This window comes from Equus asinus, chromosome 1 (genome assembly GCF_041296235.1).
Source record: "Equus asinus isolate D_3611 breed Donkey chromosome 1, EquAss-T2T_v2, whole genome shotgun sequence".
Lineage (NCBI taxonomy): Eukaryota > Metazoa > Chordata > Mammalia > Perissodactyla > Equidae > Equus > Equus asinus.
Window position 1 is genome coordinate 115,038,270 of NC_091790.1, and position 19,872 is coordinate 115,058,141.

Below are 19,872 nucleotides of genomic sequence, written 5' to 3' on the forward strand. Positions count from 1 at the left end.
AAAAAAGAAAAAAAAGGTTGAAATCACTTGTCATTATTAGGAATTCATTGGAACCCCATAAATCCAGTCCTGGGTCACTAGTTGAATTTGCTTTAAAGCCTCCTGTTTCGGTTGAGTTTTTCCAATAGAGATTTCTCTTGTCTTTCTTTCCCTTCTCCAGGCGAACAGTATTTGCTCCTTGTCTTTGTTTTCTCTATTTCTCTGACTCTCTCTCCTAGTAGTTTCTATGCTTTTTCTTCCTCTTTGGACAAGCCCAGCTCCCCTGCCCCGCCCCACTCCATGCCACAGCCTTACCATAACCACCAGCCGTTCACTTAAAAGGGGAGGAGAGAGCGTAGAGAGAACCAGAGGGATGGCGGCGTGAGAGGGACGCAGCCCAACGTTGCTGGCTTTGAAGATGGAGAAACAGTCAAGCGCCAAGGCACGTGGGCCTCTAGAAGCTGGAAAAGGTAAGGAAATGGATTCCGTCCTGGAACTTCAAGAAGGGAACCTAGTCCTGCAGACACACTGACTCCAGCCCAGTGAGATTTGTGTCGGACTTCTGCCCTCAGAGCTGATAATAAATTAGCATTGATTAAGCCACCACGTTTGTGGTAATTTGATCCAGCAGAGGTAGAAATTAATATGTGCCCGCTCACTTTGAAAAGTGGAGAAACAGAGCAGCTAGGGGTTATTCCTTGTCAATGATGGGCAGACCCAGTAGAGAGAAGTGATTTTAAAGTTCACCGAGCACAGGTGTTTGTAGCTTAGGGCCACAGTGCCTTCTAAGAGGGAACAGGTATTGAAAAGGAGCCCAACAGGGTTACCTAGAGATGTGGGCATTGAAGAAAAAGCCATTCCTGGAAACCTATATATATGGTGTGTGTGTGTACCATAGGGGAGGAAAAATCATTTCTCCTCTCCTTTATGAGTTTTTCACTGACACCCCCGTAATTAAAGATTAGCAAGAGAAAAACAAACAGAAGTTTATCAACATGCAGACCTCATGTACACTTGGATAATTTGTTGTTACGTGCTGTCAAGTCAACCCCGACTCCTGGCGATCCTGAATGAGCGATGTCCACAATGTCCTGTCCTCAGCAGCCGTCCTCGGCTCCTGTGGACTCAGGCTTATGGCTTCCTTGATGGAGTCTTTCCATCTCCTATTTGGTCTTCCTCTTTATCAGCTGCCTTCTTCTTTTCCCAGCATCATCGTCTTTTCCCAAGAATCCTGAATCCTGCCTTCCCATGATGTGCCCAAAGTAGGACAGCCTCAGTTCTAGCATTTTTCCCTCCAACGATGGTTCAGGGTTATTTGCTCCAGGACCCACTCGTTCGTCTTTCTGGCATCCCGGCATATCCCTTGAGCTCTTCTTGAATGGAATCCTTATTTCAAATGCATCCATTTTTCCCTGTCAGCCTTCAGTGTCCAGCTCTCATACCTGCACACAGTAACTCCCGTGATACCCAGGGAAAAATGAGTAACTCCCAGAGGTGGCTTGTAACTCAGGCTTCTTAATACCATCGCAAGAGGGGAAGGTGGGGGGAGATGTTGGCCTCTTAGGGGAGAGTAAATGAATTTTAGCAAAGATGAGTGGGCCCTTGGAAGAACAGATGGGAAGTATGGGAGTTTGTGACGAAGACCGTCTGGGTGTGGTGTTGGCTTTCAGTCTCCTCTCCCATGCTAAGAATTAATCTTCCCTGGTGATGAACCTCCCAGGGAGGGGATCTGTGAGAATTGAGCTCCTTTTCGAGGATCTGTCTTTAGGCAGATGAGAGGAGTTCAGAGAAAGCCTCTCCCTGTATTGGCTCAAAATAATCGATATGCCGAAGTGGCCTATTTTGGGACGGCATATCTTCAGTGCACACACACGTGTGTAATGCAACTGTATGCTGTTGTGCTATGATAAATAAAATAAAAATACCATCAACAGCATTACGAATCCTTTTTTCTCTTCATGTATTTTATTAATCAACCAGTTCTAATATTTCCATTGATATCCTGTTGGAGTATCTGAGATTTTTTTTATGCTGTGTAAATGTATTCAGCATTCAAAAGTATAGACATTTTGAATTCCTTTCTTTTCAAGAAGGTGCAGCTGAGAACTAGAAGCATGTAAACAAATTTACCTAAATGGGGGCAGTTCACAGAGGCAGAGACAGGACAGGAACTCAGAGTCCTGGCGCCTGAGACCTTCTTTCTCTGTAATGCTGCACGGCATTCAGTACGTGGAGGTTTCAGAGAGGACGCCTGCTCTGTCCTCTTCCAGCTCTGCTCCCTGCATTCCTGACAATAAAGTAATGGCTTCAAGGTGGAGAAGGCACTCAGTGACTTTTCTGTTTTATTTATTTATTTTTATTTTTTGAGGAAGATTAGCCCTGAGCTAACATCTGCTGCCAATCCTCCTCTTTTTTGCTGAGGAAGATTGGCCCTGAGCTAAGATCTGTGCCCATCTTCCTCTATATGTGGGATGCCTGCCACAGCATGGCTCGATAACGTGGCCGTAGTGGAGGAAGCAGGGAGAGGAGGTGAGAGGCATGTGGGTGGGAAGCCCTGTTGTGTAGTCCTCGTAGGTTACTGTAAGGACTCCGGCTTTTACTCAGAGTGAGATGACATGCTGTCAGAGAGTTTACTAACCTACAGTTTACAACATAACTTCTGAAGACGTGAGCTGTCCAGTAACAGCAGCCTCTAGCCATGTGTGGTGATTTAAATGGAAATTAATTAAAAATATAATGTACATTTAATTCTTTAGTAATCACCTTTCAAGTGCTGAACAGCCACAACTGGCTGTTGACCATCATACTGCGCAGCATAGACACAGAACATTTCCACTATTGCAGAGAGTTCTTGGATAATGTTATTCCAGATCAATCGTATCATTTATTCATTAATTCTAAAAAAATGTTCACCCCAAAAGAATTGGATAAGCGTTTTGTTAGGGTTTAAGAGACAAAACTATGGAGAAGGAAGAAATGATGCATAAATATAGACATGGAATTATTACAAAAGCTTGTTCAGGTATAGATTTCAAAGTCAAGAGTGGTGAGTTGTCCTGGGAAAAAGGAGTTTCCCTGAAAATGAGTTTGGAAAATGAATAATAAGTCACAATGGGTCAGGTGTCTCAGGTAAATGGATTAGGTGAGCAAACAGTGGTAGTTAATAACCACCATGATAAACCTTGTATCTATGATACCTCATTTAACTTTTGCGACATTGGTATTCCATGTTACAGATAAAGGAAACAGAAACTCAGAAGTTAAACAAGTTGCCAAGATCACATAACAACTTATATATGAAAAATTAAGAATAACTATGGACAGAAAAAACAAATTACTCTTAAAAAAGTGTACTAGTTGAAAAGATGGTTATAGAAGCAGGATTTGAACTCATGGTGTCTAGTTTTAAAGTTTGTGCTTTTATTTAATATTCTTTATTAATTTTCCAAAAAAAGGTGTTATACAATGCTAAAGAGAGGAAAAAAATGGGCAAGCATATATAATCAATGTGAACATATTTGCACTCGATTATAGAAAAGCAGCTGACATAACTGCCAAGAGATATGTATAAATCAACAATTAAGACTGAAGCTGTCAACATATGCTTCTCTGAAAGTGATAAAATAGACAAAAATGTAAGTGGAGATGCTGGGAATCTGTCCAATTAAAAGCTTGAGTTATTAGAAAATTATCCAGTTTAACTTATTTATAATACCTAAGCCACCACTTATGAAAGTTTGAGAGACAAGCTAAAGTAGTACTCAGAGGGAACTTCTTGGTTTTAAATACGTTTTTACTATTAATAAGAAACCAAGAAGTCAATATAAGAAGCTGGAAAAAGTTCAATAGAATATAGAAGTAAGAAAGAAGGAAATGATATAAAAAATAACAATAAAAATTATATAATAAAAATAAAGAGATGAAGAAAATATAGAGAAGCAGCCAGAAATAGAGAAGTGAGACAAAACCCAAAACTAGTCTCTGAAAACGTCTCCGAGACAACCTTGGGGAAGCTGTGGAACAGGAAAGCTGGGTCTCTGGGCTGCATGGTCTTCAGTGGGTCCCCTGCTCTTTCTAGTGCTGCGTTTCCCACTTCTCACCTTTCTTCCTCACCTGCGTTTCTAAACTATGAGAAATCCCCAGTAATTTGTCACTTCTGAAAAATGTTCATAGAAATACACTTGAGTCCACAGTATTTATTTATTTGGCCCATATATTAAACCTATTTTCCACCTTCCATTTCTCACCCCCCCCCTTTTTTTTGGTGAATAAGATTGTCCCTGAGCTAACATCTGTGCCCATCTTCCTCTATTTTGTATATGACACACCACCACAGCATGGCTTGATGTACTGTGTGTAGGTCTGCACCCAGGATCTGAACCCATGAACCCTGACACCAAAGTGGAGCATGCAAACCTAACCGCTACACCAGTGGGCTGGCCCCTCATCTCTCCCTTTTTTAACAAGCTGCCTGCATCTGTGTTTTAATTTTCTGTTTTTTATGGAGGGCAACTTGCTTGTTACCATGAGACCCTATATTTCTTGTATCTTCACCTCTATAAAAATAATATCTAGAGCACTGCGTATAAAACACATTTTTCTTGTCAACATTGTGAACAGAGTCAGATTATAAATCATGATTTTGACAAGAGGGAAAAGAACTCTCAAGCTCCATCACCTTCATTAATGGACACGCACTCAGGCGAGTCAGGCTTGTCTAGTTTTATGGCATAGCTTTCCGTTAGATGTGATTTGCAGGCAGGTTCCAACCCTTTTTTGTGAAACTGGTTTTGCATATGACAGCGTCTCCTGACTTGGATCATTCCCAATAGTCTCACAACTAGGATTATTTCATGAAGATGGAAATCATACCCTTATATAATAAGTAATTATTCTCATCTCTTGAGACTAGAAGAAAAAAACAAACCCCCCAAACTGGAGGTAAATTTAGGCTGAAATATTAATTATGTGTATGTTTTCAGTAGTGACAACAGTTTTCAACCATTTCCCCTATTAATGTGAATAAAGAACTGGACTTCTCTTCAGCTAATTGGGTCCACGGTGCAGCCCCAGCCTGTGGTTTCGCCGATTCACTCTGCTGCTCGAGTGTTTCCAGAACACAATGGTCTATTCTCCCTCAGACGTGCTGTTATTTTCCAGGAGTGAGGGGGCTATTGGAAGGGCTTCTTTGTCATTAAAGAAGTTCTAGAAACTTCTGGAATACTGATGAGAAGGGATAAAACTGGGGAAATCAGCAGGAATCTGCTTCTTTCACAACCTTTGGGCTTCTCCTTGCTCATCTGTTTCTGACGCCAGCAACTCCTCACAGAGAAATGTATTAATATTTCCCCCTATGCTGACCCCCAGCTCACCCTGGCAGCCTGGAGGCCCAGCCGCCCCGAGAACTGAGGAGCTAGGACATAAAGGAAGAGTGTCTACAGCCTGGGCCCCAACACCTTGCTAGGTGTTGGAATGAAGTCGAGATTCTAGGGCTCAGTGAGGCTGTGGACTCGCTTTCGCTCTTGTTCCCTCTGGGTCTCTGTGCTTGGCTGAAACAGAGTTGGAACTGGAAGTCTCTGGCCAGGTCCTGCATCTCTCCTTCCCCGACATGGATCAAACTCACGTCTCTCTCATTTTCGCATTCATTTACTACTTCAACCAACACATACTGAGCACTTCCTGTTTTCTAGGCAATCTTTTATGCCCCTGGAGACAGTGATAGATTCAACAAATTTCCTGCTCATTTAGATCTTAGTGGGGGAGAAAGAAATAAAACAGATGTAACCTAAGTTCTGGTGGAGATAAGTGCTACGGAGAAAAATAAGGGTAAAGGTTAGAGAGTGATTGGGGGAGTAGGGATATGGATGGAAGTTATTCTAAATGACATGGTCAGGGAAGGCCTGTCCCAGGGACGGAATCACAACTCCGTCTGGCAAAAGAGCTTTCCAGGCTGAGGGACCAGCACGACCAAGGCTCTAAGACAGAAATAAATGCTCACGGAAAAGAGAGGCCAGTGTGGCCACAGCAGACTGAATGAGATGTGGAATGGTGGAAGCGGTGAGGTCATACTATGGCGGATCCTGATGGGCTGTGATGAAGAGTTCAGATTGTATCATAGTTGCGATGGGAAGCTATTGAATGGTTTTGAGCCAAGATGTGACATGATCTTACCAACGTTCTAAAGGATCTTCCTTCTTTATGGACGATAAGCTGTAGCAGGACAAGAGAACAGTTACCTAAAAGGCAATTGCCACAGTCAAGGAGAGAAGTATTGGTGGCTCAGTTAGAGTGTAATAAATGACCCGAATTGTAATTCACTTATGAAACAATAGCATCTTGGAATCCTGGATTCTGCTCCTTACTCGCTGTATTTAACTCCATGGGGCAATTTATGAAGATATTTGGACCTGAACTTTCTAGTTGCCCTTGCCAAGGTCAACTTTTCAGCCTCTGTAACTTCTGCCTACAAATGCCTTCCAATTTTTCGTAGTGGTAGGCAGTCTACGTTTAGACTTGGACTTTTTGATTAAACTTGCAGTCTCTTTGATCCCAAACTACACCTGATGAAGACTTTTCACCTGCAAGGGAGTCTCCTCTTGGTCCTGACTCACCCTACATTGCCACTGGCCCTGAGTTCCAGAGGTCTTAGTGGCTTCCCCATGAACCTATACAAATCACAGTAAAAACCTGACCTGTGTAAATGCCTAAAATGGTGACCAAATGTAATAAGATAAAATTAAGTTGCTATATTTCTTTGATTCTGTTAAAAAAGAACCAAATGGAAATTCAAGAATTAAAAAATACAGTGGCTGAAATGAAGAAATCAGAGGAAGGGTTTAACAGCATATTTGACCCAAGTGAAGAGAAAATAAGTAAACTGGAAGATGACCAAAAGTCCTATCTCTGAGCTTAAATTTCTTTGTAAGGAAATACATTTTCTTTAAGAATTTTTTATAATTAGAAAAATATTCAAATTTGGATCCCCATACAAACAAAGTTAAGGAAATCGTTCTCAACTTTCAAGAAATCAGTTTCCTAACCCTTTGGAAATTATTTAGGTGAAGGAAATAATCTCATTCAATTTTCTTGCATACAGAGAATTTTGTCCACATCTACAATTTTAACATCATTATTTATAAATTAATGACATGAACTGTTGTCTCATAAATGTCTCTTAACCCTTTTAGTTTTCTTCATCACCATTGTCGATACCATTTTTTTAGGTCCTAGCGTTTCTCACATGAATCACTGCTATGAAATCTTCTTTTCCTTCCTTTCAGTTTTGTTTCAATCCAAACCAATTTTCCCCATAGCTACCAAAACGATCTTTCTAACTTGAAGGTCGGATTGTGATATCCCCCCTGCTTCAAACACTTTATGGTATCCTGTTCAATTTCTCCATAATCTCCTTCATCTTACCCTTCACTCCCCCAACCCTTTCTCACTGTTATTACCTTGATGAACCCTTGTGTCCTCTACTCCAGCCATGCTCTTCTAGTTAACTTACCTCTCCTCATCCAATCCCTGACTTGACTAAGGCATATGAATTTCTTGGTCAGATACAGTTGTTGAGTGGAAAGCTAACAGCCATGTGTGAAGGATCTGAACACATTCGGAAATTGTTGGCTGGATCAGAACCCCCAGCAGTGCTGTTCTAGGTCTAGGGAGCAAGTATAGAACACGAAAACTTGAGGCATGTGGCCAAAAAAGAGAGACAGACTCTGGAAAAAGAGAAATGCTTTGTGAAGTAACTACAATTTGAGCTCAAATCTCATCAAATCTCTATGTAGGACTTGAAGAAGCCCAAAGACCCAAATTGCATTCATTCTGGCTCACTAGAAGAAACATTTTATAGTGTTAGCTTTAATATGTGTTAATAACCACTTATGGCCTAGTGGTTGGGTTCCTGCACTCTACCGCGGCGGACCGGGGTTTCACTGGTTTGGATCCTGGGCGCAGATATGGCACCACTCGTCAGGCCATGCTGAGGTGGCCTCCCACATGCCACAACTAGAAGGACCCACAACCAAAAATATACAACTATGTACTGGGGAGATTTGGGGAGAAAAAGTAGAAAAAAAAAAGATTGCAACAGTTGTTAACTCAGGTGCCAATCTTTAAAAAAAATTGTTAATAAGACAAAAAATTATTAATTTTGACTTAAAGTATTTCCTGCTTGATTCCTGATATTCAAAAACTCTTTTAACTAAATCACTAACTCTTAGCTTTCCAACCGGCAACCACAATAAGTCAGCAATTAGTTCACTAGCCTTCAGCTAATCTTATGCAGGATATCATTACATCATGCAATTTTTCAAAATAACGTTTTTCTACTGTTCTTGAAAAGTGCCCGTTTCCCTTATTGGAAGAGAAATTGGAGTGGATGGCTCCACACACCTTGGTCACAGATGTTGTCACCTCCCACTGTGTACATTCCTTGAATCATTCAAGGTAAACATGGCGTCCAGGGAGGTAAAATGCTTCAGCCAAACTCCCATCCCAGTGCCAGCTGTTTATGCAGCTGGAAAAAGATGCCATTCAGAGTCTCTTCTTTCAGCAGGATTCTGTAGCGTGCTTCCTAATGCTGCAAATATTTACGTTTCTTTCAGAGCACCAAACAGATTGCACGCAAATTTACTCAGCATTTTGTGTTACTCTTTGCTTTTCTTAGGTAAAGAACGAACGTTATTTGAATTGGAATAGAGTAAATCTTGGTAGGCTTTGGAAAACCATAAAGCTACCCTGTGATGACAGGAAAGAGGCCATTTTTAAAAATTCTTCAATTCAATTGCTTGGATCTTTTCTGGACGCCTTCTACTAGAACTCCTCTAAAGTTGTTCCCTTCATTCTGATTTCCTTCTTCAGATCATTATTACCTGCTCTGGGGAGGAGAATGGAACGTTGGGAGCTGATTATATGTCATTTTGACCTGAAATGTAGGTTCTGTTACTCTAAAGAAATATATTTTTAATTATTTTTAAACAAAGTGAAGGGAACAGAAATAGAACAATACAGGGCAAGGCGACAAAAATCTGTTAGATTTCACCAACCGTGGGTAATATTTGGCTGCTTGTGTCACTCGGACTCAAAAGAGCATTTTAAAATTTAATATAACTGTTATAAATGTCTTAAAATACGTCATCTGGGCCACATGATTTAGGAAAGAATGACTTTGCAGGATATATGCCAAGGGCAAATAGACTTGCCTGCATAGGAAGGCAAGTAAATAATCGTGAAAGGGATTCTGGCAGAGAAAATATGTAATATATTAAACATTTTAAAAATATTAATACCATATCCTCAAAATTTTAATTATGTTAAAGTTGGTTTAGATTGACTAAGGGGATACTTTTAAAAAGAAGAAAATTTTAATTATAACAAACTTGATGCTTGTACAAAAATACTTTCCCTGGGAATAGAAAGGAGTTTGATCTCAGTGTAGCTCACCCCAAGGTGTCTTGGGAGATAAAGATGGAGCCCATCCATTAGGTGCTTCTCTTGTTGTTTGGTTGAGGTCTAGTGGTCCATTCGACCTTGGTTTAGCTTGAGTCGTAGCATAAACCAGCACAGGAACGTCTTGGGGAGATGCACGTGCCCACCCACTCCCATCCAGGGTCCATCCAGTTTTATCAGAGCTTCACGTACCAAACAGCTTCTTCCTTGTGGTTCTTCTTTTGTATCATATAAAAGGACTGACATTTGACCATTTTTACCTACAAAACAACACTTTAATGGGGTTCATAAGGCTTCAGTAAATTTTCTCATCCTTTGGAAATGCTACAGGAAATCTGCAAAGAGATTTGCCTCTTTCTAATAGCTTGTTAACCCTGCTGTTTTTATCAGTTTATATAAATAATCGATATAAATAACTTCCGGTGGGACAGGACAGCAACAGTTAAATACAAATTTCTTCTTTTGCATTTTGAGCATAACTGTCTTGTGTCTAATCTCATAAATCCTACAACTGGGTAGAAGAGAACATGTTTTTGAGAGGAAAATGTCAAAAGTCTATAGGGAATGGATCTGTGGTTTCCACTGGGCCCTGTCATAGAAACTGTTTATTTTCCCAAATCATGAGGCGGGATGATTAATTTTCCCAACATTCTTGGAAAAAGAAACCAGAATGATAAAAGCAGAAAACCTATCCCCCCATCAGTCGTCCACTGGGAGTGATATAAAAATATTATTTTTTTGTTTTTAAAGATTGGCACCCACATGGAAGAATTCGAATGGCCTGCAACTAGGATATACAACTATGTACTGGGGCTTTGGGGAGAAAAAAAAAGAGGAAGATTGGCCACAGATGTTAGCTCAGGGCCAATCTTCCAAAAAAAAAAAAAAAGATGTTTTTATTACTTTGGTAGACTTGTCTCAGTGGCGCTTTCTCCATTTTTACACTGGATCTCACTTCCACCTGTGTCTTCATGTGATGCTCTATAAATGATGCCTCTCTGTCTCTCTCCTATAATTTCTCTGTGAGCTCTTCTCCTTGCTGGGTATGTCTGCTACACTGACATTGTTGGACTGTGTTTTCTTTAGGCAGAAACCTTAGTGCTCACCCTTATCTGGAACATGGCTAGACTGTGTTTCCCAGCTCCCTTACTTCTCGATGAGGCTACATTGACTAGCTCACCCCCATAAATGGGGTAGAAGGTATATGCGTCACTTCCCAAGAAAGGTTGTTAAAACAGGTATGAAATTTTTCATGGTCTTGCTTCTGTGCCATCTTCTGAGTTTCCAAGAGGAACATAGAACCATAAGATGGAAGAAGCCTTGATCCTTGAATGACTTACAGACCACCAGGCTCTTCCCATGCCCTTCCATGCCCCAAAACTGGCTGTGATCTGGATACAGTTAAGCCACTGGGATTAGGGAATGTGTGTTTGTTATAGGAGTTAACCTTCCTAAGACACTCTTAAAATCTCTACTCCCTGGATATCAACCTCTCCTTGTCTGTTCTTACCTCGCCAACCATTTCCTTTTTCTCTGTTCTTTTATGGAGCCCACTTTCTCTTTCTGCCTCTTACACATTGGTCTTACCCAGAGATCCATCTTCAGCACCTGGTTCTTTTCACTCTACATATTTTTTGAGTGGCTACATAACTCTCAAGGTCAAATCTTTACTCATATAATCTGAAATTTCTGTCCTTATCCTTGACCTTTGCCGTGGGTACAAGAAAGTTGTTACTGGAAACTTCCAAGTAGATACCTCTTAATTTCTGAAAGACAGACTAAAATCAAACTCATCTAACTCTTCAGATAAGCACATTCTTTTTCCCCCTCTAACGTGGTGAACATCGTCACCATATACCAATTGAATGAAGGCAGAAATTTGGCATGTATCAAACTTCTTACCATACCACACTTCCAACCAAGAATACTAAAATATCTGCCAATTTTACCTCATTAATATTTTTTTTACTCAAAATATGTCTTTCCAGTCCAACTACTGGCCTGTGTAAGACCCTCATAATCTCTCATTTGGGCTGTTACCATAACTCTGTGACTTGTCTTCCTCTCTGCTGCAAACCTCACTTTTCATAGAGGAGACACTAAACGGATAAAACTCAGGTGAAGAAGATGCTACAATGGACATATCCAGATTTTGAAGGGCAATTATGAACATTCTAGCTGCAATTCATTCCTTTCCCTTTCTCGAAAAAGAGAATCAGAATTCAAGCTGGTGAGTGTGTTACAATTCAGATTATTACACTAAATTTTTTTATGTTAATTTGAGTATTTCAATCATTGAAGTATGATTTATATACAACAAAATTCACCAATTTTAAGGATTACGATTTCATGAGTTACATCAATGTATACAGTCATATAATCACCATCACAATCATGATATAGAAATTTTCTATCACTCCTAAAAGTTCATTGGCTCCCTTTGCCTTCAGTCCCCTTACTCCAGCTCCTGACCCCTGGCAAGTACTGATTTCTCTGTCGATCATAATAGATTTGCCTTTTCTAGACTTCATAAAATGGATTCATAGAGGGTATATTCCCTTATGAATGGCTTCTTTCACTTGACTTAATGCTTTAGAGATTCACCAATGTCATGTGTATTACTGTTTTTTGCTGAGTATTGTCTACTGGAGTATCTTTTTTTTTTTTTGCCATTGCTATGTGTCAACCTCACCTATACACACTTTATACTTTGAAACGTGTTTGCAGCTGAGTATCTTTATCAACCTGTTTTCTACCTTAGAATTTTGGGAATCCAACAACTTTTCTTTCATTTTGTATTAATTTTCTCTCCATCCTATTCAGAACCTCAGGCCCAGAGGGTCTATAAGCCACGGAGGATTATTCACAGATCTTGAAACCTAGTGGAGTTTCCCCAGTTAAATTTTGAGGGAACTGAGATTCAGAGATGTCACATTGCTATATAAACAGGGACATGAGTCCAGCTCATTATAAAGTCAATATGTTTCTTTTTATCATAGTACTTTTTTGGTATGATGGATTATGTAGTATATTCTTTAATAAAAGAGAACATATTCATCAGGCGAGTAAGATATTTTGTGGATAATAACATCTAGAAGGAAACTTTTTTATGAAGAATGTTGAGCATCATTAAGAAGATACTTAACAATGATTTTACATAAGATAAAGAACATTTCTTCATTTCTTAAAATTTTAACTTTAATAAACTATGACATTAAAATATGTCTAAATGAAGACCTTTATTCAGGGAGTTAAGCAGATGAGTATGAATGTAGCTTTTGGGTTAAGTTTATACAAAAATGGAACAGAAAATCCAAAGGGGTTGCTGTGTAATGTCTGCTTAAAAATGGCCAAGAAAGTTTATGAAGAATGACCGGAATTATACCTGATTCTTTTGCAATGGCAATAACAGCTTCTATTTTCAGTGGTCTGGTACAGCTTTTCAGGTCCTGGTGTTTTACGTGTGGGTTTGTTTGTTTGTTTTGTTTTTCTTTTTCCTGATTATTTCATGTCATTAGTTCACTACAGTTTTTGTTATCCTCTTGTTGCCATTGCTGTTTCAACCTCAACTATATGCTTTGTACTTTAAAACATGAATGGTCAGTTTTTTATATCCAAGTGCTAAACTCAACCCTCCCGTGTAAGTTCTCTTTAGATATATTTGAGGAATTATCATTTTTAAAAACATGAGGCCTTGGAATAATGACAGTTTCTCATTTGCCTGCAGGACATGAGGTATAATTTTCATTGAAAAGAATATGTTGCTAATATGGTTAGCTAATATGGTTGCTAATATGGTTAAATAGCTATACAGAGAATAATGGCTAAAACTGACATATTTATTTCCATATCGGCCAAGTTTACAGTCTGTCCTTTGATCAAGTCCTTGGCTTAGGAACTAGTTCTCTTCTTATATTGAATCTCGTTATGTCTCTTTGATAAGCAGAGAAGATGATAGTAATGCTGGCCATGCGCTTTCCTTTCACTGACCATCAATTTACCAGGGATTTTTTTCTGGCAATTCTTATAAAAATTTTCCCTATCTTTATAACTTTGAAAACTATTATTATGATAATGATAATAGCAACAGCAATAATACATATGCTGTTGCAAATGTATTATTTGACTGACCATGACTTCATTATTAGAAACTGTTGTCAATCAATTTATATACGGAGTCTAAATTTCAGACTATAATACCTCTCTTCCTGCTAACTAGCTAATATTTATCTAGCACTTGCCATGCTAAATACATTGTCTCATTAGATTCCCACAGAACCTATGGGATGCACACTATCACGAATTTTTAAGGATTAGAAAAATGAGACTTCAAGAAAGAAAGTGAAAAATTTGCATAGCTACTAGGAGATGGAGGTAAGACCGAAGCTTTTGTCAGACTTCAGAGCCCACAAGCTTAACCATTTTGAACAGCGCCACCCCAAAGGGTTCTGATGTTTAGACGGGGCTCTCCAAAGAACCAACAGACATTTATTACACGCTGACTATGTGCCAGTCCCTGGGGACGACCTGCCTTTGGAATGTTCAACCTAAACACAAACAGTCATGGAATGTCCTAATAAGAAAAGTGTTTTGAGTAAAATATTGATTTAAAATGCTGGCAATTATATTTTTGAAATTCATTTATGTGAAAAAAAAAAAAAAACTCCACAAATTCTTCCTACATTTCAATGCTGGGAAGGAAAAAAAGAAAAGGAAAGGGAAAAATTAGCGACAAATTGGTAGACCTGTTTACAAAGTTTTCTTTTAGAAAATTCAGAGTTAGAGAGGGCAGGGGAAATAACATTTTTTTTTCAACTCTTCTATCTAAATAAAACATGGCAACTATATGTTGGATTTTGAAATATAATTTCCATTTTAAAGATAAACGGGTTCTGAAATACATAGAAAATAAGGGTTGAATTGTAATTGTGGATTATGTTCATTCAAAAATCTTGCTAATAAAAGTTTCTTTCCCCATTCTCCCTTCATACCATCTCTTCAGTTTACCATTTTTTTTATATAGCCAGTTTACAGTTCAATGATGCCTCCGAGTCTTAGGTGAGAGTTCCTCGGAAGCAGAACGAGAGATGGGGATTTGGAGAAAGTGATCTCAAGTCCACAGGAGAGAGAAAAGCAAGAAAGGGGAACGGAGAAAGCCTGGGCAGGGATCAAGTCCCAACGGGCATCTTCCTTCACCGTGATTGCAGGGGACCCTCTGGAGGACAGTGGCACCATAGTTGGCCCATCCTTGAAGCAGAGGGGCAGTATTTTATACCCCTGTGCTAATCAATCTTTGTTGGAGGGCAGTTTTCTGAGGAAACGGCAACTGTGAGCCAGTTCTCAAAGCAGCTGGGAGGTGGGTGTACCAGCAGGCAAGGGGGCTCTGGACAGGGCACCCACCCCACCCCCTGCACCCGTGTATTTCAGAAGATGCACAGTCCACAATGCTGTGCTGAATGCCATCAGCTGAGTTCCTTGAATTCCCATTCGTGTATTCTCCAGGGCCATTATGAGCATGTAGTGATTGCGAATGACTCTGTGCAAGATCACCTAGAGACTCAGATAACTACTGAACCGGGAAAGTTATTTTGTAGAAAGATAAAGGTTAGTTTTTGCCTCATTGGTCAATGTCTTATTTGGAATTACATTTAACGCCTAACTTTCTAATTCTTTAGTGCAAACCTATGATAAATATTCTGCATATATAATTGCAATTATAAAACCTACGTAAACCATATTTTTTTACTTGTTTACTCCTAATTGTTGTGTGGTTTGGAGGGATGGCGTTATCAGGTAGTGTTCTCAATCATCTAGGGGTTTTTCCACCTGAAAAACCCCATGATGTTTTAGATTCTTTTGCTGTTTTATGTTGTTTGTCATTGAAGCAAGAAGGAGGCCGAGTCGAGAGCACGTTTCCTTATAATCATTTACACAAACATTTTATCTGAAGAAAACATTCAATAAACGTGAATTGAATCAAACCTGCTGGGTCGGAATAAAGAATGCTAAATTCTACAAAATGAATCTCTTAGATAAAACACATCACACATTCTTGATTACACTGACGCATTTGTTAAAAGGATTTATTTCCCTAATAAGGCCTTTTAGCTTGGGGAAGCACACAAAGCAGAAGTTTTTACTGTTTTCCTCCTGATTTGCTCTCTCTGGTTAGGTTTACACTGACAACTGAAATAACAGAGTCCGACAGTGTTACGCCTGGTTGAAGCTTAAATGCACGTGTCTCTGCCGCCCTTGTCTATATGAGGGGGTATCAGTGTTTTATTTGAAACAGCACGTCACTTTGGGTTTTATCCTATGATTATCTAAATTCGGGTCTATGTTTAGCTGAGACAATAACAGACCCAACAACCCACAGCTTCACAAAGCCAAGGATAACTTTAGAAGAAAAGTCACAGATGAAAGGAATCCAGCTTCCTCCTCGTGTACAGTCTTACAGGCTTTTGTTTACCAGCCGCATTTCAGAGGAAAATGGGTATTTCATCCAGAATAGAATACATGATTATAATCCAGAAGGAAAATATGGAATGAAAGTAAAAAGAATGACAGAGGCTATTGAAGGCAAATAAGAATTCTAGTATAAAAATACATTATCATAAGATAATATTTGAAAAAAACAAATCATTAAATAGAATCCATTCCTAACACAGATAACCTTTAATTAAGAAATTAGATAACTAATAACAACAAATGAGGTTTTATTTCATGGCCTTTTAAGAAACCATAGCTTATTTATAGATGTTGGGGCAGTAAGCGTGCCCTTTTGGCCATGGGCACCACGTCTTAGAAGCATCACATTTCTGTGAGTCTTAGAAGCTGTTGAAAATAGAGGTTTAATGTATCTCTTAAATGCTTACAAAGCTTTGAAAATATGAAGCATATATTTTTTAATATATCATTTAGGACCTAAACAACTGGAGAAATTGTGGAGAAGTCTGTCGTGCAGGACAACAGGAATATACCACACATTTACAACAAACAAAAAGGTAAGAGTGAGTTTTATAATTTTATTCCTTAGAAGTAATGGAAAATAATTTATTATCTCTGCAATCTACTGAGATTATTTTCTCCCAAAATGTAGAAAATTTGAGAAAATGATATATTCTAGAGGAATTTAATGTATGCCAGAAAGAATTTTTAGGGTTTGAATGTTTTACTACATCTGTACTTACTTACTAAAATGAATATGGTATTATCTTGTCTAGCATGAGTCATTTGGAGAATGAATATTTTTTAATTAGCTGAAGATTTATCCCTTTACATACCACAATGACTTGCTTCAAGTTTTAACCATTTTATGGAGAAATTGTTTGAAATTATTGTGTGTATGTTTTCTTAGAGTACAGATGAATATAATTCATGTATTAGGCATCATATTGAGAGCAAAGATGATGGGCTTTGGTGCTGACTGGTGTTAGAGTTCTACTTTTACCATTTAGCAGCTTTTGTTAGAAAGTTGCTTAAATTTACGAATTTTTTAATTGAGATATAGGAATAATGTTATATCTCCTGGAGTTGTTCTCAAAATTGTTTGAGTTTATACAAGGTTCCTGGCACCCATCCACTCGTTAGATGATTCAGCATCATTACTGTGGACATCAGTTGCGAGGTTAGGACTACTTGACCATATACTAATTAAGACTAGGACATTTTTGAGTTCCTTTGTCTGATTTAACTTTTTCTCATTCCTCTGTCATCTCTCCTTCTTCAATTTGCTGCCTCTAATCTACTCTGAGCCTTGGAAAACAAATTTAAAAAGAAAAGAATAAAAAATAATCAACGAAACAAAAGCTAACTAAAAGATAATTCATTTAACCGCTATGCTAATGGTCTATAGCTGCGCTGTTCCACACAGTAGCCACTACCCACGTGTTAATTTTAGTTAAAATTAAGAGTCCAGGTCTTTAGTTTCACCTTTCAGTTGCTTGATAGCCACATTAGCAAGTAGCTACTGAATTAGCACAGAGGAGTATTTCCACCGTCACAGAAGGTTCTGTCAGACTCTGCTGATCTACATTGTTTAAAGCTCTGAATTTTGCTGTGGAATTCTAAAGATGACAGGAATGGGGCTCTTGCCTTTAAGGAACTTAAGTCTAATGAAAGAAATAAAATATTTTGGGGAGGTGTTTGGAAAATGTAAAAAATCAGTGATGCAGATGATGACTATTTGAAAAACGTTGGAGAGTTAGAAGAAACAGCTCAGGATGAAAAGAATGAAGAAATGACTGAGGTGAAACCTAAGGCATAGTTAATATTTGTGAACATCTCTGCAGGAAGGATGATGGAATGGACTAGCATGGGCCTACTTGCAGTAGGAGAGAAAGAGAAAAGACAGTTTTACCTATGTTCATAAGAATGCCATATTAATATTTAAAAATGCTTAATATTTTACAAAATTCTTACTATGAATGTGTATTATTTTAATAATTCAAATTAGAATTTTATTTAAAAAGAATGATGACCTTTGTAATACTTGAAACTTTCTCTCTCTCTCTGCATCTCCAAATAAATTTCCTGACATCCTTGGTTTTCTACCCTTGTCTTTTTTTAGCTCTAACTCACTGAAAGAGCTCTTTCCTCCTGTATTCTTCAGAGTTCGAATGCCCTCCCTTCCTATCTTTTCTTGGATACTGCCTCATATTTCATTCTTTTCCTCCTCAAACCTGTTTCCAACCCAGATCTCCCTCACAGATACACACATACACACACACAGAGAGATCTATAGCTATATAAATATCTGGATCTAAATAGCTCTATTTCTCTCTGTCTATCTACTAATTGACCACCTATGAAACTGACCGTTGAATATTGCCACCAGGATGTGCTACACGCAGTTCAAACTTGGCTTTAATACAAATTGATCACCTCACCAAAATCCCCTTCTCCTGCTTCTCCAGTATTTTTCTCTTGGTCAATCGCACCACCATCTATTCGTTTTCCCAAGCTAGAAGCTTAGGAAACTCTTTTCTACCCCAAATATATTTGGTTTAGCAATGGCTGAAACCTCCTTCACACCCCTCCAGCCTGTCCTTTCCACTCCCACCATCACTGATTTAGTGCAAGAGTCAACTTAGTCACATAGTCTCCGCCCTTCAATTCTCACTCTTCTCCAATTCTTCACACTGCCTCCAGGGTGACCTTTCGAAAACTCAAGCCAGCCAGAGCATTCTGTTTCCTTCCCTATTGCCTTTATTTTTAACTTCTCTGCTGAAGCTTTCTGGTAGTTTTTCTCCCTTCTTAGAAGAACTATTGCCTAAAGAATGACTCGGTTTTTTGTTGAAACAAAGCAAAACACAGAATTTCCCAGGTTTTAGCGCAACACTGAGAATCTCCAGAAAAGTGACCTGGTCTGACATCTTCGTTCAGTGTCACCGTCCCTTCAACGTCTCTCACGGTCACTGCTGCTGCCACCACACGCCAAGTCCTGGAGGTGCCACTTCTCGGCTAAATCGTAGTCCTGGACAATACCCATTCTCTTCTACACGATATTTAGAGAGTAATTAAATAAGCATAAATTAAATTATAACTAAATGTTATAAAACATGTCATTAGAATTTTAGGGAGAACAACAAGAAAATGGGCAAGGAAAACTACAAAAGCAAAGACTTAGTGGTTTTATTCTTTCAAATCTTGTTGCCTTCTTTGTTTTTAACAAGCCTTAAATCGGAATCTCTTCCGCCAACGTTTCACATGAAGAAAAAGTAGGCTTCTGACACAGCCGTTCCACTGCTCTGCTGCCCTGTGAGTCAAGGATAAGGCAGCTCGGATTTTCCATTGGCCTGTGTCTGTGCAGATGCTCATGCCAGCATCTCCCAGTTACTAGGGATGTGCGATCCACTTCTAAAAATCCAGTAAGAACCAGGGTTGGCAGGGATGGTCCTGGACAATGTGAAAATTGTTTTAATTTTCCTGTAAAAAGGATGTGAGTGATATGACTCTACTTTTAGAATAATTCGGCAAATATTCCCTGGCTACTGTGAATAGGAAAGTTGCTGTTAATAATTTAACTTGGAGAGTCTCAACTGACAGTTGGCTGCGTGGCCTAATTATCATCAAAGCATCAATGAGAAGGGCTTAATATTAGTTATTCTTAAATTATTCTCTTAGACAATTTCCAATATTCTATCCATTTATTTATGCCAAACAATTGCATACAGAAAGTTGGTCAGTTTAAAAATTTGTAGCTAATTCGTATCGATTTGTGGGGGACTATGGGAAAGCCACTTTGATACAAACTAGGTGGTCATTGAGAATCTTACGTTTTAGAAAATGGTCACAAAAATATATTGTCTCAATAAAATAAAATGTCTTTATAAACTGAGACTGATCCTATAAGTAGCATATAAAAAAACATGGTTTTATTTCTTTAGTTCACGTGTGGATTCAATCCTTCATATCATAAATATGTCTACTAATGGGTCC

General features: G+C 38.8%; 1 protein-coding gene across 1 annotated transcript in view; it reads left to right on the forward strand.

Annotated features, from left to right (window-relative positions):
- The first annotated feature begins 323 nt into the window (after positions 1–323).
- The window catches only part of CD36 (CD36 molecule (CD36 blood group)), a 263,195-nt gene continuing 243,646 nt past the window's right edge, over positions 324–19,872 (forward strand). The window contains exons 1-2 of the mRNA XM_070506177.1: positions 324–449; positions 16,354–16,436. The gene's annotated coding sequence lies outside the window, so the exon portion shown is untranslated. The remainder of the gene's footprint in view (positions 450–16,353; positions 16,437–19,872) is intronic.